Here is a 24963-nt window from a genome sequence, read left to right as displayed (position 1 = left end):
CGGTCTACAGACCATGGTGCCAGGGTTTTTAATCACATAGTCTTGACTGGGTTTATATATTGCATTCTAGATTTTGAGGACAATACAGCAGTGGTTTGTTTTGTTTTATTCAGTTGTAGTGATCTCTCACAGCTGCTATATATGGGGAATGCAACTGAGAGAAATGATAACAATACTTAAAAAATATGGACCGGCAGGCTGTGGGTGAGTCAGCTCTTGAGAGATCTTGGCTGAAGGCAGTAGTGATGTAGAGCTTGGTGTTCTTCTGGCAGTCCAGCTGGGTACCAGAAATTCCCCAGGCAGGTCTTGGCTGTGGAAAGATGTAAGCTAATGGGGGCTAGCGAGAGTGGTGTCAGGTTGTAAGTCAAAATCCAGCCTCTAGGGGAGTCACCTACCCTGTGTGACCTCTGGTTCTCATCCACCAATGAAGCAGCCCCTTACCGTGTCTCATTGAGTTACATCTTGTACTTGTCCTCAAGGTTGTTTACTCTTAGGTTTTCAGATTTTCATGGTAAAACTTTATTATGTTTTTTGAAGATCGAAGGTGTTCTAGTAGGAGAAAAAGGCTTATTTTATTACATAGCAAAGTTTATCTATGCATGTAACAGAATTTGCATTCATCTGCCTCCAGACAAGTACTTACCTCCCCAAGAGGATATCTAAGCTGGAGAAGAGAAGACTGCTTCAGAGCTCATGCCTCTTTCTCTTTTCATGTTCCAACAAGTGCAGAGCCAGACCCACCCTCTCCCAAAGCATCCATTTCCAGAAAAGAACTACATATGTGTTTGGGACAGCAGCCAAGACGTAAGAGCTCCCGATCCGAATTACCAAAGAACGGGGACATCATGGTATGCAGGAGAGAGTGCTTATCCCTCAGTTTGGCCCCTGGCTCTGTAGCCTTAGTAATCTAAGTAGTAAATGTGTTTTTATTGTCATAGCTGTTTTTCTTGTGGTTTTCTGCTGCCCAAATTTCAGAGAGAAAGATATCCAGTAATACGATATACAATTCTTTTTGACTTAGTCAATGGAGAGTGAAATAAATAAAGTACTCTACATTTCCACTGGACCATAGAGTAATAGACTTGTGCCAGATAGATAATAGGGCCCTAGCTTGATGTGTTTATAATCTCAGTGCACAAAGGAAAAAAGTTCCGCATGAACACAGCACGTGATTAAGAGGGGTCTTGTGACTGCAATCCTGTTACTTCATGGAGTAGGCTAGATGTTTCCTGGAAAGAGACTGTAGTGTTTTGATTTTGGTTTTCATTTTATGGTCTTCAAATGAGGTCTTACTGGTAGCATTCTTTCAAAACTGAGTTTAACATTTTTTTTTTTTTAGATTCTTCATAGATTTTTTTTCTTAGACATTTTGTGCCTAAGACTGTATTCCGTTTAAAATATATCATGTACACCAGTGTCTATTTGAAACCAGGTTGCTAAGCTTGAAGAGCCTCTAAAGGAAGGGTCAAAAAATTCAGTCAGGAAAAAAACTACACACATACAAAAGTGCCGTTGTTAGAAGCTGCTTTTGTCTGTCCCAGCTTCAAGTAAAACAAATGTAGTACTTGGGTCTTTCTGCTTCTTTGCAGTATCTATGAGCAACATAATGTTCCTTTGGCTTTGGAGTCATTTCTTGCTGATTGGTCTGTAGGTTCCAGGAGAACTGATAATAAAACTTGTATAAATACCTAAGCAGGTTTCTTTTCAATGGCTAACTTTACGTCAGGTTAGGCAAAGGCTATTTTTTGTTTGCTTCCTTTAGTATGGACATCTGGAGTAATGCGGATGGGAGTTCTGCTGTGCAGTTGAGCAATTCGTAGCTTGCAATTGCTTTCCCCATGTCTGACCTCTCAGGTTATTTTATAGGGGACTGGTTTTACTGCTAGGCAAGTGGTGGGATTAGACCTCCTTTATTTCAGAGATGGAGAGGTAGCAGAATTCCCAGCTCCACATCAGTGCTCTGCAATCTGCCTGCTCACATGTTGTCACCGTGGGCTGCTGGGCAGGCTGCGGGGTCGGTGTAGTGCCGGCTCTTCTCTGCGTGCTCTGAAGTGCCGAGCAGGGATGAGGCTGCCTGACCTGCTTGGCTCTGGTCTCCCCTTAGGGCTGAATAGTAGTGTCATGAGTTTCTTGGCTGATGGTGAACATAAAAGGTCAGATGTTTAAACAACTCTACTGCAGCATGTTAAAAAAAATTCCTAGTCTGAACATGTTTTACTCTGTTCTGTTATACTTTCACTGGTTTGTGTACCATTAGGAAATAATCGCTCTAGAATCATCTAAGAACATAGGTAAATACTCTCGTGATAACCGTTCAGATGCAGGTTTTTTGTGTATGGTTCTGCACATCTTTTAAGCATGCCATGCTCTTTTACGTATAACCCCTTAACTTATTATTACTGTGTCCTGGTTTCAGGTAGGACAGAGTTAATTTTCCTCCTAGTAGCTGGCAGGGTGCTATGTTTTGGATTAGAATGAGAAGAGCGCTGATAACATGCTGATGTTTTAATTGTTGCAGAGCAGTGCTTACACCAAGCCAAGGACTTTTCAGCTTCTCGCTCTGTCCTGCTAGCGAGCAGGCTGGGGATGCAGCAGGAGCTGGGAGGGGACAGACCCAGGGCAGCTGACCCAAACTGGCCAAAGGGGTATTCCATACCATCTGACGTCATGCTGAACAATATATAGGGGTGGCTAGCCGGGGTGGAGGGGTGGGGCCGGCTGCTCGGGGATAGGCTGGGCATCGGTCAATGGGTGGTGAGCAATTGCATTGTGCATCACTTATTTCGTACACGTTATTACTATTATTATTGTTGTTGTTATTGTTATTATTGTTATTATTGTTATTCTTTTCTCTGTCTTAATAAACTGTCTTTATCTCAACTCACAGACTTCACTTTCCCGTTTCTCTCCCCCATCCCGGAGAGGGAGGGGGGAGGGTGAGCGAACGGCTGTGTGGTGTTTGGCTGCCAGCCGGGCTAAACCACAACAGTCCATTTGGCGCCCAACGTGGGGCTCGAAGGGTTGAGATATCGACAGATTTGACCAGAGTGTGTTAAACTAAAATTGGTATAAGTATTCGACCTGCTTAATAGTTGCTAGTCACAATGTTGATTGCCTTAATCTCAAGTCTGCTGTGCCTGTTTCCCAAATTGAGTTTTATAGCAAGTTACTTTCTGTATGTGCTCCCTGTCGTGCTGTTTATCCTTTCCGGGCCCTGGTTTAAGATTGTTATGGTACTGTGTGGTGTAACGATGGCTTCTGAAATGATGAGATATCTGGTCATGACTCTAACCTGGTATTTGTACTCAGCGCTGTCGTCGACTCTATACTTCGGAAACCATATCTCAGAAACTATTAACAATTACACTTATTGCCTTTTTTCATCAGGGAGTCAATCTGTGGAGGGGACAGGGGAAGATATCTATTCCTACCCGTTCACTCTCCCTTCCTCCTTCACCACCCTCTTATCCCCCGAGCTAGTTACGGTAGCTCTCCAAGATGTTGAATATCCTTGGGATACTCAGACCAGCATGTTCTTGTTGTTATGTCTCCTGAATGCGCTTCAGGTTTTGTTTAAGGTTAAACAACTACTTAAGAATCTCATCCGGAGATCTGTCTTGAGGCGGGATATTTGCGAGTGGCAGGGAGTGTGGGAGGATATGGGCAGGTTTCTAGAGCAGTGGGCACCTCCAGTGTTTTGGACATTCACCCCTGAACAACTGCAAAATCCTAAAAAACTGGTAGAATGCTTGAAAAAAAGGTGTCATGACTCTGGCAGTTCCAAAGTGACACAAATCACTGTGGCGTGCTGGGGTCTGGCTTGTGCCTATCGAGCTGCAATTGATGCTACTATCAGCCTAGTGACAGACCCTGCGGCCGTCCCGGCTCCAGCTCCCGCAGCCGTCCCGGCTCCAGCTCCCGCAGCTGTTCCGGCTCCAGCTCCCGCAGCCATTCCAGCTCCCGCAGCCGTTCCGGCTCCAGCTCCCGCAGCTGTTCCAGCTCCAGCCCCTGCAGCCGTTCCAGCCCCTGCAGCTGCTCCCACTCCTGTGGCTGGGTCAGAGAAACGAACTGTAGCAGTGCAAGTTGCCCCTGCAGAGGGTACTCCAACCCCTGTGGCAGACCCTGTGACTGGGTCGGAGAAACGAACTGTAGCAGTGCAAGTTGCCCCTGCAGAGGGTATTCCAACCCCTGTGGCAGACCCTGTGGCTGGGTTGGAGAGGCGAGCTGTAGCAGTGCAAGTTGCCCCTGTAGAAAAGGTGAAAAAATGGTATAGAAACTCAGGTCGTTTAGAACGCAGACAGTCTTCTGCTAAGTCTGGGTGTGGAGAAGACGAGGCTGAGCCATCAAGTGTGCAGGAAGATGAAGATGAGGATGAGGATGTCAGAAAATCAACAGTAACTACCTGAACCCTATACCGGTGTGAGCTACGAGATGTGCGAAAAGATTTTGGTTGCTGTATAGGTGAACAGCTTGTCACCTGGCTGCTCCGGTGCTGGGACACTGGAGCCAATGGTGTGGAATTAGAGGGCAGGGAAGCCAGGCGGTTGGGATCCCTTGCTAGAGATGCAAGCATTGACAAAGCAATTGGAGATGGAGCACGATCTCACAGCCTCTGGAGGCGTCTCCTGTTAGCTGTGAAGGGAAGGTATCCCTACAAGGAAGAACTTGTATGTCTACGAGTCAAGTGGACCACCATGGAGAAGGGAATTCAGTACCTGAGGGAATTAGCTGTACGGGAAGTAATTCATAAGGACCTAGACAACGCACAAACATCCACAGATCCAGATGAAGTCCAGTGTACTCAACCCATGTGGCGGAAGTTTGTACGGAATGCACCATCATCATGGGCCAGCACATTGACAATAATAACCTGGAAAGACGGTGAAGATCCCACAGTGGGTGACATGGCTAAACAACTCCGGGAGTATGAAGGAAATCTCTCCTCTTCCCTACAGGCCTGCGTCTCGGCTGTGGAGAAACTCTCTGAAGAGTTCCACCAACTTAAAGAGAATTTATCTTCCCCCCCACCTGAACGAACCAGTGGCCACCAACTAAAAGAGAATACTTTGGAGAAACTTTTTGAAGAGGTCCACCAACTTAAAGAGAGTATATTTTCTTCCCCACCTGTACAAACCAGTGTCTCGGCTATTAGGGGTAAACGTGCATCCGTGCAAAGAAGACAATATGGTGGGTACACACCCCGCGCCACCCTGTGGTTTTACCTACGTGACCATGGAGAGGACATGAGAAAATGGGATGGAAAATCTACTGAGACCCTAGAGGCACGGGTACGTGAGTTGCAAAAGAAAACAATCGGGAGAAAGGGGTTCTCTGAAAAGTTTGCTGCTCCAACTTCTAGCAGGCAGTCTTTTAAACACAGAAACGAAGATTCTGACCAGGACTAGAGGGGCCCTGCCTCCAGCCAGGGGGAGGAAAGGGACAACCGAGTTTATTGGACTGTGTGGATTCGATGGCCTGGCACGTCTGATGCACAGAAGTATAAGGCTCTAGTAGACACCGGTGCACAATGTACTCTAATGCCATCAAGCTGTAAAGGGCCAGAGCCCATCTGTATTTATGGCGTGACAGGGGGATCCCAGCAGTTAACTGTATTGGAAGCTGAAGTGAGTCTAACCGGAAATGAGTGGCAAAAGCACCGTATTGTGACTGGCCCGGATGCTCCGTGCATCCTTGGCATAGACTATCTTAGAAGAGGATATTTCAAGGACCCAAAAGGGTTCCGCTGGGCTTTTGACATAGCTGCCTTAGAGACAGAGGACATTAAACAGTTGTCTACCTTGCCCGGTCTCTCAGAGGACCCTTCTGTTGTGGGGTTGCTGAGGGTTGAAGAACAGCAAGTGCCAATCGCTACCACAACTGTGCACCGGCGGCAATATCGCACCAACCGAGACTCCCTGATTCCCATCCACGAGCTAATTTGTCAACTGGAGAGCCAAGGAGTGATCAGCAAGACTCATTCACCTTTTAATAGTCCCATATGGCCAGTGCGAAAGTCTAATGGTGAGTGGAGACTACCAGTGGACTATCGTGGCCTGAACGAAGTCACGCCACCACTGAGTGCTGCAGTGCCGGACATGCTAGAACTCCAGTACGAACTGGAATCAAAGGCAGCCAAGTGGTATGCCACAATTGATATTGCTCATGCATTTTTCTCCATCCCTCTAGCAGCAGAGTGCAGGCCACAGTTTGCTTTCACTTGGAGGGGAGTCCAATATACTTGGAATCGGCTGCCCCAGGGGTGGAAACATAGCCCTACCATTTGCCATGGACTGATCCAGTCTGCGCTGGAGCAGGGGGAGGCTCCTGAACACCTGCAGTACATCGATGACATCATTGTGTGGGGTGACACTGCAGAGGAAGTTTTTGAGAAAGGGAAGAAAATAGTCCAAATCCTTCTGAAGGCCGGTTTTGCCATAAAACAAAATAAAGTTAAAGGACCTGCACGAGAGATCCAGTTTTTAGGAATAAAATGGCAAGATGGACGTCGTCAAATCCCAATGGATGTGATCAACAAAATAACAGCTATGTCTCCACCAACTAGCAAAAAGGAAACACAAACTTTCCTAGGTGTCGTGGGGTTTTGGAGAATGCATATTCCAAATTACAGTCTGATTGTAAACCCGCTCTACCAAGTAACTCGTAAGAAGAATGCTTTTGAATGGGGCCCTGAGCAACGACAAGCCTTTGAACAAATTAAACAGGAAATAGTTCATGCAGTAGCCCTTGGGCCAGTCCGAACAGGACCAGATGTAAAGAATGTGCTCTACACCGCAGCCGGGGAGAATGGTCCCACCTGGAGCCTCTGGCAGAAAGAACCTGGGGAAACTCGAGGTCGACCCCTGGGGTTTTGGAGTCGGGGATACAGAGGATCTGAGGCCCGCTATACTCCAACCAAAAAGGAGATATTGGCAGCATATGAGGGAGTTCGATCTGCTTCGGAAGTGGTCGGTACTGAAGCGCAGCTCCTCCTGGCACCCCGACTGCCGGTACTGGGTTGGATGTTCAAAGGAAGGGTCCCCTCTACACATCATGCAACTGATGCTACATGGAGCAAGTGGGTTGCACTGATTACTCAGCAGGCTCGAATAGGAAACCCCAGTCGCCCAGGAATCCTGGAAGTGATTATGGACTGGCCAGAAGGCAAGTACTTTGGGATATCATCAGAGGAGGAGGTGGTCCGTGCTGAAGAAGCCCCACTGGACAACAAGCTACCAGAAAATGAGAAGAAATATGCCCTGTTCACTGATGGGTCCTGTCGTATTGTGGGAAAGCATCGGAGATGGAAAGCTGCTGTATGGAGTCCTACACGACGAGTTGCAGAAGCTGCTGAGGGAGAAGGTGAATCGAGTCAGTTTGCAGAAGTGAAAGCCGTTCAGCTGGCCTTAGATATTGCTGAACGAGAAAAGTGGCCAGTTCTCTATCTCTATACTGATTCATGGATGGTAGCAAATGCCCTGTGGGGGTGGTTACAGCAATGGAAGCAGAACAACTGGGAACGCCGGGGCAAACCCATCTGGGCTGCTGCATTGTGGCAAGATATTGCTGCCCGGGTAGAGAACCTGGTTGTAAAGGTACGCCATGTAGATGCTCATGTGCCCAAGAATCGGGCTACTGAAGAACATCAAAACAACCAGCAGGTGGATCAGGCTGCTAAGATTGAAGTGGCTCAGGTGGACCTGGACTAGCAACATAAAGGTGAATTATTCATAGCCCGATGGGCCCATGACACCTCAGGCCATCAAGGTAGAGATGCAACATACAGATGGGCTCGTGACCGAGGGGTGGACCTGACCATGGACGCTATAGCACAGGTTATTCATGATTGTGAAACATGTGCTGCAATTAAACAAGCCAAACGGTCAAAGCCTCTCTGGTATGGAGGACGATGGCTGAAATACAAATATGGAGAGGCCTGGCAGATTGATTACATCACACTCCCCCAAACCCGCAACGGCAAGCGCCACGTACTTACAATGGTGGAAGCAACCACCGGATGGCTGGAAACATATCCTGTGCCCCATGCCACCGCCCGGAACACTATCCTGGGCCTTGAAAAGCAAGTCCTATGGCGACATGGCACCCCAGAAAGAATTGAGTCAGACAATGGGACTATTTCCGAAACAACCTTATAGACACTTGGGCCAAAGAACATGGTATTGAGTGGGTGTATCACATCCTCTATCATGCACCAGCCTCCGGGAAAGTTGAACGATACAATGGACTGTTAAAGACTACACTGAAAGCAATGGGTGCTGGGACATTCAAAAATTGGGAAACACATTTGGCAAAGGCCACCTGGTTAGTCAATACTAGAGGATCTGCCAACCGAGCTGGACCTGCCCAATCAAACCTGTTACGCACTGTAGAAGGGGATAAAGTTCCTGTAGTGCACGTAAGAAACATGCTGGGTAAGACAGTCTGGGCTACTCCTGCCTCAGGAAAAGGCAAGCCCATTCGTGGGATTGCTTTTGCCCAGGGACCTGGATGCACTTGGTGGGTAATGCAAAAGAATGGGGAGGTCCGGTGTGTACCTCAAGGGGACCTAATACTGGGTGAGAATAGCCCATGAGTTGAATTATAATATGTTAATTATCATATAACACTGTATGTCATCACTACCATGGTTGCTATATATCATAGATGAAAATGGTGATTAATTAGAAGGTATTGGAAAGAGTGTAACCTGAGCATGACATAAATGGTATGAAATAAGGGGTGGATATCTGTCCTGGTTTCAGGTAGGACAGAGTTAATTTTCCTCCTAGTAGCTGGCAGGGTGCTATGTTTTGGATTAGGTTGAGAAGAGCGCTGATAACATGCTGATGTTTTAATTGTTGTAGAGCAGTGCTTACACCAAGCCAAGGACTTTTCAGCCTCTCTCTGTCCTGCTAGCGAGCAGGCTGGGGATGCAGCAGGAGCTGGGAGGGGACAGACCCAGGACAGCTGACCCAAACTGGCCAAAGGGGTATTCCATACCATCTGACGTCATGCTGAACAATATATAGGGGTGGCTAGCCGGGGTGGGGAGGCCGGCTGCTCGGGGATAGGCTGGGCATCGGTCAACGGGTGGTGAGCAATTGCATTGTGCATCACTTATTTCGTACACATTATTACTATTAATACTACTATTATTATTATTATTGTTATTGTTATTATTGTTATTCTTTTCCCTGTCTTAATAAACTGTCTTTATCTCAACTCACAGACTTCACTTTCCCGTTTCTCTCCCCCATCCCGGAGAGGGAGGGGGGAGGGTGAGCGAACGGCTGTGTGGTGTTTGGCTGCCAGCCGGGCTAAACCACAACAGAGAGTGCCTTTGTTATGAAAGATTTGTCTTCCCTATTGACAGCTTAGTGTTCTGATCTTAATACTTCTTTGCCCCCTGTTCACAAATTACAGGGTATACAAAACATACTCTGAAATTCATTCAAACCTTTAAAACTTATTATGTCTAGGAGAGACAGATTTAAGATTACTAAGGTTTCTGGTTGAAGTACTTCAAGCAGAAATCCATACTCCATTAGGTTTTCTAACATGATGTGACCTTAATTTTCCAGGTACTTTGCACTTTAAATTGAAGATAGTATTTTAATAGTATTTAAGTCTCCCAAAGAAATCTTGTAATATGTTAGGCTTAAGTTGTGAAATATTTGAACAAAAAGATAAAAAGTAATTTAGATATTTTTAATGTATAGCAACATAAGGATATGCATCAAATAATAAGTTGAAATAGGTGATAAAAATTGTTTGGTGTATGTTTTCGTAAGGTTGTGTGTGCATGCAGTCAGCCATATTTCTTGAATGAAAGTCTTTCTTTGCATTTGGTTATTTTAGGCCAAGTAGTTTCCAGTGCTTTGAACTTAGGGATTTGTCTCTTACATTGCAGTGTACGTCAAATGAAAGTCTACTTAGACAAGAACTGTGGGGTTGTGATCCCATCTGAGGAGATTTCAAGTTACAGAGCTGTGTTGACTTGCTGCGGAAAAAGCTGAAGAATTGTTTTAAAAATAATTATAGGAGAAGATAGGTGAGAAACTTTTGATTTCTTCCTAAAAAAGGTAGTACAGTCAGTAATGTTAAACAAAAGGAATCTGACGTTATCAACAGTTAGTGTTGTGCCCAGCTCCATTGTATGCTAGAACTGGACCTAATAAACTGCAGCAATGGTTTGTGGAAGCTTCTGATTTCCCTCCCTCTAATGTAATCCTTGAGCAGTCAAATAGTTATGCAGTACAACAGATGTAAAGCACATCATTTTTGAAAATCTTAAAAAAGTGAGAACAACATGTAATTGAAATGTAACAGCACTTACAATGGATGTGCAATTACATACATTTAGATGCATATTTGTACAATTTGTAAGTGTGTATCTGATGGTTACCCTGGGAGTTTTTTGTATAAAAATCATGTTTTATTCATATATACGAGAAGTGTCAATTGCTAGGTTTTCTGTAACTGTCTGCAACATTGATTGTTACTATATACTGTAACAACTTAACATAGATTGCCTTATTTAAAGACTTCCATTATTTTGCTGGTAAAAACAAAATATTATTTAATGGCATGTCCTTTTTGCTTGCTTGTGTGCTGATAACTGCCTAGCAGATTGTATGAGTCTTACAATGTCAAGCAGAATTGCTTGAGATGTGTGTATTAATACTGAGGCATTTTTCAGTCACAGCTTCAGATTGGGTATTCTAGTTACTGAGTACAGGAAGGAATTTTAAACACAACTCAGCAGGCAACAATTAATTAAATTTTGCTTGTCTGAACTGTTATAGTCTTGTTCTTAGCTGCCAAACATTGAGATTTCCCCATGTATTTCATTAGTTGTTTCCCAGTCCCTCGGGCTTATCCATATATCTGATATACTTCTCTGAGTTTTTCAAATGTATTGATAGTGGCTACTTAATTTGGTCTTACTGGCTGATGCAGTTTTGGTGGAGTCAGAATAAATTCCTTTTGCTGACAAGACTTTCAATTCTGATTTTTAAGCATTGCAGACTGCCTTGGCACTTGGTGAGTGTGAATAATCACCTTGTATCCTTGCAGAACGTGGAGGAGAACAATGTGAGTGCAGAATGGCAGCTAGGTATCTTGAATAAGAGCTATGAAAAATTAAGTCCCTGTGAAAAATTAAGTCTCTTTTTGTCTATGCTTCTGGACTCTGTTTTGTTAAAAGCTACTAACTTGACCTCTGCTTTGCTGAATTTTACAAACCAGTAGCTGTGAGTAATAAAGTGTATATTCACAGATATTTTTTTCAGCTAGAAAGCTGCAAAGTTTGGTGTCTACTAACTCAGAATAACTACACAAGCATCCTAGTACTCTGAAATGCAGAGAGAAGGGGTTTGAGAAGATTGCAGATAGAAAATTGCAGTCAAAGTATGAAAAGATTAAAAATACAAACAAATTTTAGGCATTGCTTGTATTAAGGAAAACAAAGCTGTAGTAATGGTTGAGTTCAAAGGAAGTGAAGGGCAAACACAGAAATGGCTTTGCATCGTGACAGTTTGAACTAGTAATTTTGTTGTAGACAGCTAACAAAGTGAATATTAAAACAGCCTCTAATGTTTGGTTCATATATGAGTGAATTGGTTATCATCATTTTGTGTGGGTGATAGAGACCTGAAAGGTCTTTTTGGGATATCTAGAAATACCATGTTCATACCTTAACACATCAGTTTATGTTCAGAAGTTTTCTAAGCCAGGATTATTGCAATCCAATTAGTCTTTACTGAGACAAGCTTCCCTCTGAATTTAGAAGGACAAATGTGTTTTCACAGCGTATTGTCACTGGAAACTACATAAAATCACAGCCACTTTTTCTGCAGTTTGCAGAATCGCTTTATCATAGAATGGTTGGGTTGGAAGGGACCTTAAAGTTCATCCACTCCCAACCCTCTGCCATGGGCTGGGACACCTCCCACCAGACCAGGCTGCCCAAAGCCCCATCCAACCTGGCCTTGAACACCTCCAGGAATGGGGCATCCACAGCTTCTCTGGGCAGCCTGTTCCAGGGCGTCACCACCCTCTGAGTGAAGAACTTCTTCCTAATGTCTAATGTAAATCTCCCCTTTTTTAGTTTAAAGCCATTACTTCTTGTCCTATTACTACACTACACTTTAGTGTTACCTCAACTGTAATGATAGTATCAACAGAGCTACGATCTTTGGTGGTGTGGCATGATAGCACTGTTTGTCAGTTTTAAGCAAAATCAAAGTTCCATGTTCTTCACATTCCAGCCACAGATGAAAACAATTGTTACGGTAAATACAAGGCACAATGCTAGTTTCTGACTAGCATTTTACAAGAAAAGAACCAAACTTAGTTTATAACTTTGAAAAAAATGATACGGTCTTGTTCTTTTAATTGAAAGAAAGGAACCTTTGCCTGTGAAAATTAAATCCTCCACAGTTCACAGTTGCTCTTCGAACTTGTCAACCTGACAGTGAAATTGTGTAATCTGGCAAATAGCATGCCTGAAGCTTATTGTGTTTTTGGGGGCAGTGATATCAGCAGACGATGTGCTCTGTTGATTTTAATCACATTGAGTTTGATTCTGATCCCACTGACCTGGGTGTAAACGCAAAGTAACATCACTGACTTCACTGGATTTACCATCAGTGTGTAAATGAAATCAGAATTTATTTCATTGCACTTAGAGTTCCCCTGTAGGATCTTCAGAAGTCACCAAAGAAAGAAAGGTATGGATGAATTTTTCCATCTCTTCATGACAGCTTGCTTATTCAGATAGCACGCATCTCTGACCAGTTGTTAAAATTGTCATGTACCTCTGTGTGTGCTCACACTGAAGACTCAAGGTCGTTGCGCTAAGTGCACGTGGTAGTTGACTTTTCATTGTCTTACAGTCAGTTTGAGCTGCTGCAGCTTGTCACTAGAATCTCTCTTTATTCATGAGCTTTTGTGCTGACTTTACAGTCAATATGAAACTGATAATACATTTTGGTGTATCTGGATGGATGGAGTAATTGGACATGTTCTAGAGTACTTTCTGGTAAGCAGCCCTAATAAACTACTGAAACGTAGGATTAAATCGTGCAGGTTTTTTTCCATCTCTGATATTGTCACTGGAATTCTGTCTCCACAGAAGGCAAGAAGACATTAGGCTTGTACAGAACAGAAATGTAGCTTGTTCACAGCAGATTTTATAGCACAGTGACGCAGCAGCTTCAGTGACCCATATGTGAATGTTTGCTAGTGAAGGCTTTTTCTTAACATTGAAAGCTTGCTTTCCAGACTTAGAAGCCAAAATCTCCACAGTAGACCCTTTTATAGATTGTTTTTGTTTGTTTGTTTGTTTGTTTGAATGGGATAAGACAAGTTAATTTGGTGCTGAGCCTGATGTGTGTTTTTCCTCCCTTTATTTTACTGACCAATGAAAATTAATGGGAATCCTGTGCCCGATTGTTACCTGTGCTTCTCAAAATCTCCCATTTCAGTATTTTAAAACCTTGAATAACAGCTACAACTTGATGAAGTTCAGAGATATCTCTGTTAATAACGATTAACCGTTACTTGTAACTAGTAAGTATGTAGTAACTAGGTTCTGTTACCTCTGTTAATAATTTGGTCCACTGTAACTTTTATTCATCCTCTGTATAATTACGGGATAATACAGAAATATTAAATAAGAAAGGAGGAGCATGAAAAAATCAAGTATGGGCTGTACTTTTATACAAACAACCAAACTGTTTATTGTAACATGTTAATACCGTTTAATGAACCTCTGTCCTGGATTTTTCTAAGGTACGGATGCAGGAAAAGAATTGTCTATAAGCATTTCTAAAGCCCCGAAACACTGGCATATTTAGGGCTAGATCAACAGAATACTTGAAGTGTTTCACAGGCAGTGCTATGTCATGGTACTTCTAGGTGTTTACGTTCTGGAAGAGAGCTTAAGATCCTTAAATTCCTGCCCTGCTTTCTAGGAATTCACCCTTCAGCTTTGTAGGCATTTACGTTGTAATTTCTAGAAAACTCCATCTTCTGCTTTCCTCATATATTTCTCCTTTGCTTTCTAGGATTATTTCCCATCCGCTTTATAGGAATTTTCCCGATGTTTCACAGTAACTTTCCTCCAGGTGTTCCAGGAAGTGCCAGTGTGCTTTCTAGAAATTTCCTCTCTTATTTCCAGGAATTTTCCTGTATTTTCCAGGAATTCACCTTGTCTCCTTTCCGGGAATTTTTCTCCTGTGTTTTTGGAATTTTCCTTGGGCTTTCTGAGAAGTCTCCCTTTCAGGCAGAAGTTCTCCAGAACTTTGTAGGTCTTCTCTCTGTCCTTTGTATGAATTTACTTTGCGTGTTTTAGAAAAATTTCTTTGTGCTTTCTAGGAATTCCCCTCTGCCTTGTATGAATTTTCGCTCTGCTTTCTGTATGTTTTCTTGTATATTTTCTAGGAATTCCTCCTCTGCTTTCTAAGACATTTTCTGTGTGTTTTGTAGGAATTTTCCACATATTTGGGGAACTACCCTTCTTTTTTTTTTTCCAGGGTTTTATCATATGCTTTCTTGAAATTAACCTTTCACTTCCAGGTAAATACATTCTTTTCATTTAAAACATATTCCTGATGAATAGATAGGTATTAATTTATTAGCTAATAAGATCAACTGTTTTTAGTTGAATGTGGAGGCCTTTAATTTTTTGCAAGAGGCTATGATTGGATGTAGCCTTTCTAAAGAATGGTGCATGGTCAGATTTTGGAAAATCCTATGTAACATGAAAATATTTTCACTGCTTTGTTAGCTCAGTTTAGAGTAAGCTGTGTGTACGCAGAGACCGTCATCTTGCTTTTGCATGCACACATTGCTAGCTGCAGTGAGGTTCTGGCCCTGCCTTTGTATGTTCTAGGTGTTACTCTTCCATAACTAAAATCGCAGGAGGAGGCCACAGGATTAATTCATAGCTCTTGCAGTGCTCGTCTTCCTGTACAAATGATTTTGCATGTATTAATATTTTTACAACATTAAGCATTGTAAGTGGCATTATCTTAATTTAGCAGATAAGGAAAATTGTAGCAGGAGGGTGATGTAACTTGTCAGATCCCAAAGGAGGTATTATGCCTGAGAGAAGATTTAGTTTCTGACTCAGTTTAGAAGCAGATATGCCAAAAGTGGAAATAAGCAGTCAGTAAGGCTTGAAGGCCACAATTCTGTGATCCCCCCCCCCCCCCTCCAAGTTTGGGTATTGTAGATGCTAAAAATCATAGAATTGAAATAAAAGCAGATTCAGGATGTTAGATTATGAATAGATATATACATGGGTAAAGTAGCTCCTACCTTTCAGCACCAGAAAGTTGAAAGTGGAAATTCCTAGAGTGTGACCATTCTTTATTCACAACAGACAATGTGCCTATAAGCCTATCTGCCTTGACCAGTAACAACTAAATATATCAATGGGAGCTTACATTCCCTTTGCATCCCTTAGCATTGTAACTTTGATCAAAAGCACTTAAAAATACTTTTGGACTGGAAAGGAAAAATAACTTCACATTGCTTTTTGATCACATTGTTAATTCACAATAGAAAAAAAAGGCAAGCTGCAAGTATGATAGGGAAGTGCTTCTTGGTGCCTAAAGCTGTCACACAACATTTCCTCGTTTGCTATTTCCCTTCTTGTGTTGCATGCATATTATACAGTCCCTGTTTATTAAAAAGAAAGGAAACATTTGTCTGCTATTTCTGTACAGCTTTTAATTGTATAAAATATACGTTTGTCATAGTTACTCAGTTAAAGTAGTTAAAGCAGAGGATTCACCGCTGGAGCATTTGAAATTTTGGATATTTATAACCAAAAGATACTTAACAACCATACTATATATTCTGGAGTACTCACTATTCTTGCTGTATGCTGGATTCCTCTCTCAGCCACTCTGTTTCATCTATCCATAAGGCTGTCTGTTCATGTCATGGTGTCTGTTCACTATTTGATTGGTTAATTAAATCTGTCGTTATAGTTCCTAGTTAAGCATTTAATAAAGCATTGCGAATTACTTTTAGGTGCACACAGGTGTTGTGAGGGGGTTTGCCTGATGTCTTGCTCGTTGTACTGAAACTCAAGAGGGTCTGAGGAAAGCCATATGACCCTTAGAAGGTGATTAAAGTGTCAAGAATAAGAAGTCTTAAGCAAAAGCCAAGGTAGGATATTTTTTGTTTGTTTCTTTTTCTTTTTTTTTTTTTTCTCCTACTGGCAGTAATTTGATTTAAAGCAGCTGTAGGTTCCTCCTTTTCTGTATTTTCTTTTTTGAACTAATCTTTAAAAACTTGTCTATAGCACTTTCTTGTGGCTAGACACAAGCGTTCACAAAGGTTTTCTGGAAAAGTAATCCCTCCTTTTTCTTGTGTAGCCTTATTGATAATGTTAAAAAAGAAGACGTCCTTCATTTTATTGATAGGTCAACAGAAGACTTTATTTCAGCATTTTTGAATGCAAAAATTTTGTACAGAAGCAAAAGGTTAAAAAATGCAGAATGTTAACCTCTTTTATATAAGAAGGTCTTCAAGAGAATGAAAATATTTCTACATATCATTAATTTATCTCTTCTTTGTTCTAGTTATCAGATCTTCTTCTTGCTAAGTTTCAGAGAATCAAAGATTGTAATGGTTGTATCATATGACAGCTAAAATTTTCTGAGGTGGTAGGAAAAAGAGTACTAGTATTGTGTTAGAATATTAAATGTGGAAATGGGTATTAATCACATTTCATATAAATTGCAGATTGTAGGATATCGAGTGAGATTAGAAGCTCTCTCTCATTATAGAAGCACTATATCTGACAAGAGAATATACTGAAGTAGTTCTTGCCTGCATGTAAAGATTTTGTATTATTGTTTGCTGCTAAGCCATCTGCCATTCAAAAAGAAAAGTCCTAGATCTGGTAAGTGAGATATGGGTAGGGAGGAACCTAGGGACTTAGCCATATACAAATGACATCAGAGCTTTTCTCTGAGGTGGTGCGTCAGAGGTGCTGGAGCAGAGGAAATTTTGCAGAATGCCTACGGAAAATTTGGTCCTTTTTTTCTGCAAAAACACAAGCTGTACACTCTGAAGCCAATCTCTTCCATTTTCTTGAAATTTGGATCATTCTTTTATCTCATTTATCAGTCTCTAAAATGCCATCTCCCTAGTAGTCTCCAGAGGTTTAAGCCTGAATTTCTCGAAACAAGGGGTTCTGCCTTTCACGGCAGGGCTGGACAGGGAAGCAGCTGCTCAGCTGCCTCAGCCTGGGGAGCAGGTGCTCGGAACAGTGGCTGCAGGGTGTAGGTGCTATGGTCTCCAGCCCATTCATCTCTCAGGTTCGCCTTCTGGCAAGCATGAGATAAATTTGTGGAAAGCAGAGGGGAAAAGTCCTTTGGAGTAGTGGAGAGATTTTCTAGAAAGCACATGGAAAGATTCCTAGGAAGCACAAGGTAAATTCCTGGAAGGCAGAGGAGAGGTTTCCTAGAAAGTGAAGGGCATTTCCTGGAAAGTATGGGGAAGTTCCTGGGAAGTAGAGCTGGGATCTCTTCCAGCACATCAAGATGGGTTAGGTAACAGGCTCAGGGGCTCCACCGAACCCTGGCAGGGGTCTAAGTACCAGGGGCAGAGTTGCAGAGTGTTTGTCGCAGGCACTGAGCTGTGGTCAGCGTGCTCTCATACAGAGGTTTGCAGAGAGAAACATTTGTGAACTTGAGTCTTATCACAAATAAGAATTTACAAATACTTCGTTTCTGAAGTCAGGTTTGTACTAATGTTATAAGTGAAAGCTATCACCATCTCAAGCCAAGTAAGTCTATGTTTTTTGCCTGTCTCTCATATGCTGAGACAGTTATTATAGCCTAGGTTTTTCTTTCTACCTTCTTTGAATTCTCATTTTTTACCCCTGTTCTTTCAGAACTATTGCAACAATAATTAAATACAGTTACTGTGAGAGTTAGGGTTGTTTCTTTCCTCTTGTTTCCTGTAGTGCTGTATAAAGGAGTGGGCCTCTTGTATGTCCATAGCATCTGTAACAAGGGGAAACAATAACCCATAAGCAGTCTTTTCATTTTTTATACATTTCTGTTTCAGAAATTGTTATAAAGCTAAAGAATGAAGGAAATTTTATTTTTGAGATGAAATTATTACTATAATGTTTTTTACTTAGCTTATTGTTGCAAAAGTGTTACTGCTGAGCTGAACAGAGACGATCTCAGGACGTTATAATGACAGAACATATTGTAAGTACTGAATTAACACATGGAACCTGATATTTGCTATTAGCTGTAAGCATATGTTTTTATCTTTGGGCACTGAATTGGTTAGATGTCTTGCTTGTGTAATGTATTATAGTTTTCATTCCTAATCACTGAAAAGTTGCATTTTTTATTTTTTCAAATGTTGGTACTCTTTTAGGCTTTTTATAAAAACCATTGATGATGCATTGAATGAAAGGGGCTTTAAGCTAAATCTATACTTAGTCCAGATTTTGTAATTGTAGTATTTTAATATGTTTGTGAATGTATGTGTTTTGAAGGCTCAAGAATTGTAGTACTCTAAACACTGGCAATATTTGGGGCAGGTCAATTGTCTTTTGCTTGTGTTCATAAAATGCTAACTGTGTTGGGCTTTTGGGTCATCAATGCAACTGGGGCACTGCCATTATTTATATTGTCGTTACATTAAAAGAAACACTAAACTCAGAAATAACAAAACCATTATGTTGTCTCTTTATTAACATCAGCGGATGTATCTTGTAATGCAGCTGTGTGAGCACAGAGAACTTAAAAAAAACAAACAAAAAAACCCTTAGTAGTAAAGGACATTTTATAGAAAATGAGACAAGGCACATCAGAGTCTTGCTTCAGCAGTAGTGTGTCTTCACACAAAAAAAGTAAATTGCTCTGATTGCTATTCTTATTTATTATTTTTTCATAGCATAAAGATAGTCCAGTAAAGAAAAAGTAACATAGGCTACGTGAATCCTTTTTTTAGAGCTTTATTTTTCCTATAACTGCATTAACTGCTATCATATTCTTTTATTTCTTTCTGTACTGACTGTGGATAATAATATGGATTATTATTTCTTAACTTGCAACTGCTTTGCATTATATTTAGTTTAGTAGTTAACTACAGGAAGAGAAAAAGCAGAATTGGAATGCTTCTGATACTTCTTAACAGTATGTGTTCTATTTAGGATTCAGTAAGCATCAGCATTTTCATCCACCACAAGGAAGTGTTAGAATTCTGCATAGTCCACAACAGAGTCAACTTATCCAGCCAAAAATTTAGAGTAGGGGATAGGGTAGGATTGTGAATACTTCTGGATTTTTTTTTTTAATACAGAAATTATTTACCTCTCTCTGATAGCATACTACTTGTAGGAAACCTTTATTTACCTTTTTTTTTTTTTCCCCTCCGTAGAGGTACTTAGGATTATGAAATGGGGCTTTGTTTAGAGCTCAGTCTATTCTCTGTAGTCATTGAAAGGGCAAAAAAATCTACTGTTTTTGAATATGCAAATGAACTGAAGGTAAAAAAATATGTGCAAATTTGATAATTATACCGCTTGTTTGTTAAATGATACTAGGTAATTTACTGATTTCAACATTGAAACAATATTAACTTTCTCCTTCTTTACAGGATTGTGCATAGAAATGAGATTTGAAAACTTGAAATGCTCACATGACTCCCTGGAGTCATGTGGTTTGAGAGATTTTCGTTAGGCTTCCAGTAGTTCTGAGTAAAGTGCAGTGGAATTGCTCAAAGAAATTACTAAATCAAAAAAGATCAGAACATTTCTGTCAGACTATATTCTCTACAACTGGTAACAGTTTATTTCTTACTCTTTCTTGGCAGATCTTGTTCACAGAGATTTAAAAATGGAAAGCATTTTAGTTAAAAGCAGTGACATCAATGAAGCAAATGAAATGAAATTAAACATGAAGGTAAGATGACAATTGTAGGTGTTCTGCTTAAAGGATTGGTTTTAATATCCAGTTATTACTGGGAGATTTGACTTTGATACCTATTAAAAGCTCTTGAAATGAGCTGCTAAATGGTGTTCTTAGAGGAAAAAAAAAACAAAAACATTTTGGAAGCCAAGTGCCACAGCTGAAAAAGGTGTGTTTTTTTTCTTTTGTAAAATGATGTGTATTTCTAGCTCAATTAAAAAACAAAACAGAAGAAAAACAAACAAAAAAAAACAGAAAACAAACAAAACAAAAAATAAAACCCTACTACTGCAAGTAATCGTACTTTATTCATCCCGATTTACATCAGAATAGTACAAAGCTGTTGGTTACAGGGAATCAGTATGCACTGTAAGATGTAATTAATTCTTAAATTACAAATATTGTCATTTAATGTGCCTGTTAGTAATTTAGGAAAAAAAAACCATTTAGATTGTGCCCTTGATTGAAATACAAATATATTACAGGAATTTTTATTAATTTGCATATTAATAAATATTCACTACTTAAGCACAATATACCACATACTTACACCTTCTTTTTTATTGAAAAAAATGGGTACAAAAGAATAGGAGCTATTACAACACCCCCACCCCAATTTATTTATTTATTTATTTTTCCTGCTAGCAAAAAAGGGTTCAGTGGCTGAATTGTAATATCCTGGAAAGCAGAAAAACTACATTTTTGACCAAACCTCACTTACTTGATCATGGTGTACAGCATGACTAAAATATTTTAAATAATCTTTGCTTGGCCCCCAGGGTTTCAATATTGCGCTGCTTATGGCATACCAGTTGTTTGAAACAGAGAGACTTTTAGCTTTGTCTCCTTGTGGTTAACTTTTAGAGGCAACCATAATTTGGCTCCATTTCATTTCACTTTCATCTCAAATACATGGTGCTTAAAGGGATGTGGAGACAATGCAATAGTATTATTCCTTTGTAATGTAAACTTGAGAAAGTATAGACATTAGTAAAACACGTGGTAAAATGAAAAGGAGCAGAAAAAAACCCTTTGTAATTAAAATTTTGCCCACTGTATAAACATCTTGCTTCTAATTTCCTCAAGAGATTTTTTTGAGAGTTGGGAAAGAGTGGACACACAAATGTCTGTTATAGTTTCCAAACGTGAGTGTTCATTCTCTCTCTCCCCTGCCCTTCCCTTCAGTTAATTTGCTCACACTAGCTGCTTCATACAGCATAAAATTTTAGGGGTTATCTCAAACCAAAGCAAAAATTTCTAGTTCAGATTTTCTAGCCACTACTTTTTGGGTGAATGTTGGAGTTCATATTATACTTTGTCTGATTCAGACCAGCAGATCAACAAACAGAAAATTGCCTCCAGGAAGTGAAATTACCATTTTTCATCCTCTTTTCCTTAAGGACCAGCTTGAGTGACAGTGGAAGCCAGTGGAAGTCTAATGTACAAGGACAAATATATTTGTACAATATAACAGAGATGTTGATTTCATTGGGCCAAAGCTGCTGACTCTCTGAGTGACTGGCTCTGAAAAGCTGCCCCTGAAGGCAGAGGAGGAAGGTATGCTGTTTAGTTGGGTTTGCAGCCACACCAGGCATCATCTCATTCTGGTGGAGATGATACAGGCATGTTTCCAGCCATTTGTTTTTCCTGCTGCTATGTGTCCTGACAGCTGTGAGGAGGAGCGGATCCACCAAGAGCATGCTGTAGTCCTAAGTTTTGTAGTTGTCCATGTTGATGTGACAGTCCGGGTTTTCACTTAGGTTCTTAACAAGCAGCACTCTGATTTATCAGCAACTTGGTTTTATTTATCTTCTAAATTCTGTCTCTGTCCCTCCTTGCCCACAGCAATGTATGTCCCCACCATCAGTTTGCTGTAGTTGGGATTTCTGACCTGCCTTGTTCACAGAGTATGTAAAGTGGTCAGCAGATTTGTCTTGTGTCCTTGGAGGATTCTTAGTTTAATATGAGCTTGAATGTCCAGAAAAAACTGTTACATCAAAACAACAAAAAAAACCTTTGCTGGTGGAGCAGATTGTCCTGCAAAGTAATTACAGGATAAATATTAGTGGTGGTTGGCACAAACTTGGAAGAATAGGGGAAGAAGAGACTGAAGATCCATATATGAAAGTTTCATTTGTACTGATTTTTCTGACTTCAGCATTTTCACTACAAACAGTAACTTCTATGATTGATCAAAAAAAAAAAGTAAAAAAAAAAGCCCATCTTTATTTCTAGTTTTAATACTGTATTTTTTTCTATTAGGTGACTGACTTTGGTTTAGCTGTACAAAAGGCTGGTGGTATTGACAGCATGTTTCAGTCTGTCTGTGGGACTCCTATATACATAGATAAGTTCAGTGCTTCATTCTTCTTAAGAGCTAAAAGAGTTAAGTCGTGCTCTATTCCTTGCAGACCATAAAAAGTCATCGTATTTCTAAGCTCCTCCTCCTTCTTTTCTCAGAGGAATTGTCATATTAGCTAAAATTGCCTCTATTTCTAATCCCATACAATTGTGTCAGAGACCCAAAGTATCAGTGTCAGGGAAAGGTTCAGCTATAAAGGATAACAACCTTTTAGCAGAGTTCATCAAATCTTATGCAGCTTCAGTGGAATAAATTGCCCACCACTATAAGAATTTACATCATGTATGTAGTTTGCATTATATAAATGTGAATGTTAGTATCTGTTTCTGATGTGTCCATTTTATGAAGCTGTATCTTCTGTTGAGCAGTAAATTCCACAGATTAACGTTGTATTTGCGGGATGGTGCAACTGCTGGATTCCTGACAGATTGCTTGTGCTGTCTGTCTCTCTCTGTGGTCTGAGAGAGATCAGACCTTCTGAGGATCCAGAGGGAATAGGTTGTACCAGGTATTGATAGGTATCGAAGTAAGGTGGCTGACCAAATCAAAGCGGCTGGTGTCGTAAACATGATGATCTTTAGGTTCCCTACCAACCCAAGCCATTCTATGATCTAGCATAACTAACTCCTTCGTAACTTCTGGAGAAGGCTAGGCGGGACATCTTTACAGCATTCCAGTACTGTAAGGGTGGGCACAAAGAGGATGGAGGCACACTCTTCACAAGGAGCCACATGGAGAAGACAAGGGGCAATAGATGCAAGTTGCACCATCAAGAGGCTTTGTCTTGATATAAAGAGAGAATTTTTTTACAGTGAGGACAACTGATCACTGGAACAACCTCCCCATAGAAGTGACAGAATCCCAGTCACTGGAGCTTTTCAGGATGCAGTTGGACAGGCTGCTAAATAATTTCATCTAGACTCCTTTTTCCATGAAAGGTTGGTCCTGAGGATCTTTCGGGCCCTTCCAACCAGGACTGTTGTATGATCTTGTGATTCTATAATTTGGGTCTGGTAGGTGAGTAGAACAGCTGCATTCTTTGTCTTCCTCCATTAGTTCAGTGAACTGGACCGTAGACAAATGGGGCTCTGAAGGAAACAAGCAATAGTTTGTTTTAAATTAACTCTGGGGTATGTTTCTTCCTTCTCTTGCTGTTGTGGATGTTCAAAACCTCTGAAAGTCTTAATTGATAAAGAATTTTTATAGTATTTAAGGTTGTCCTATTCTTTAATCCCCTCTTGGAAGGTTCATGGTTACTTCAAGCCCAGATAAAGTTGGCAGCAGACATTACTGACCAAAGAATGTCAAAACAAGTGCATGTGATTTTTTGCAGAGATACCACTGGTGGCCAGAGGTAATCAGAGATTTGAAGAGACATTTTTAACAGAAGGTAGCTAATTCTTTTCAAGTTTCCTTCTGCATAGAGAAGGTAGAAGAACTCCATGCAGGAAAAGAGGTACAACTGTTGCAAAACAGCAGAGGACTGCTGCCACTTGCCACTTGGGTCAGCCAATGGAGGCAATACTCACTCCGCTCACTATCTGGCTCATAAAGGAAATAAATGAGCAGGTCCCTACAATGAGGACAAACAGCTGTTCCAGCTGATCATGAGTGCCAGCAGTGATATGCTGTGTCATGCAAGGAGTGACTTTGTAATCAAAGGCTACATGAAATTGACTCTGTCTACTACAAAAAAGGAAAGCAGCAGTTAAGCATGATTTAGATCAGATCTTGCGTGTTACTGTAGAGGAGTCCAGGTTCTTGTATTGGTTTGGGTCCCAATGATACTCCTTGGTGATGCTGTACTGTTCATTGATGATGATGTCACGTGCTTCTTTTCTGCTTTTTTTTGCTTTTTTTTTTTTTCTTTTTCCTCTCTGCTCCCCTAACCTATCAGGTATTCATTGCAAACTCTTAGGTGATATGCACAACTAACTTATTCTTATTTTCTCATGAGCTTTATCCTGACCTCTATGCAGGCAACTGTCACTTTGCATTTTCATTCTACATGTTGTTGTCTTCAAACTGCTGTAGTCTACCTTACATTATTGCAAAGTTAAGTTCAGTGCAAGTAACACATTCCTTTGTTATAAGGTCAACTTCTCCTCTATTGCTGCCTGGTTTTGAAGCCGACGGCACTACCTGAATCACCCCTGCTTATATAAAGTTGATTTGTAACTTCTGACGTGCTGCAGAAACTTTCAGGAACGTCCATCTAAACAATTAGATTAAATTACAAAATATTTTTTTCCTAGAAAGTTTCCATACAAACACTGTCTCTTCCAGTATGACAGTGATTATTATCTGATGTTCAAACAAGTGTTGAAAAAGACATTAAAGAAGGTAATTGGGACATATATAACCCATCCAAAAGGCATGTTTTTCGGGTGTGTTTTTTCCTACTTAAACAATGAATGCTTTGTATTCAATAATATAAAGCTTTTTACCCCTTTCTGATCTATACTGCATGCTATAATACATTTCACTCCATTATCTGATATGTCATTTTTTTAAATTCTATGAAGTTTTTTTCCTCCATGGTATATACCAGCAATTCATTTCACAGCTTGCTTAGAACAGACTGAAGCAAGAAAGAAATCTTCTTTGCGGAAGATAATTAGTCCTCCTGACATTGTGATTGATGAAATA

The 24963-nt window shown here is 40.8% G+C and overlaps 1 long non-coding RNA gene across 2 annotated transcripts in view; it reads left to right on the top strand.

Moving 5' to 3' along the window:
* Positions 1 to 15516: 15516 nt before the first annotated feature.
* Positions 15517 to 24963, top strand: part of LOC121071073 — a 30344-nt gene continuing 20897 nt past the window's right edge. Inside the window, exon 1 of one of the 2 annotated variants that reach the window (XR_005820362.1) lies at positions 15517 to 16179. This is a non-coding gene — a long non-coding RNA (uncharacterized LOC121071073). Of the gene's footprint in view, positions 16180 to 17130; positions 17451 to 24963 lie in introns of those variants that run through there. The other variant, XR_005820361.1, reaches the window with a different exon arrangement.

This window comes from Cygnus olor, chromosome 5, assembly GCF_009769625.2.
Source record: "Cygnus olor isolate bCygOlo1 chromosome 5, bCygOlo1.pri.v2, whole genome shotgun sequence".
Taxonomy (NCBI): Eukaryota; Metazoa; Chordata; class Aves; order Anseriformes; family Anatidae; genus Cygnus; species Cygnus olor.
This window is presented reverse-complemented; position numbering and strand designations above follow the sequence as displayed.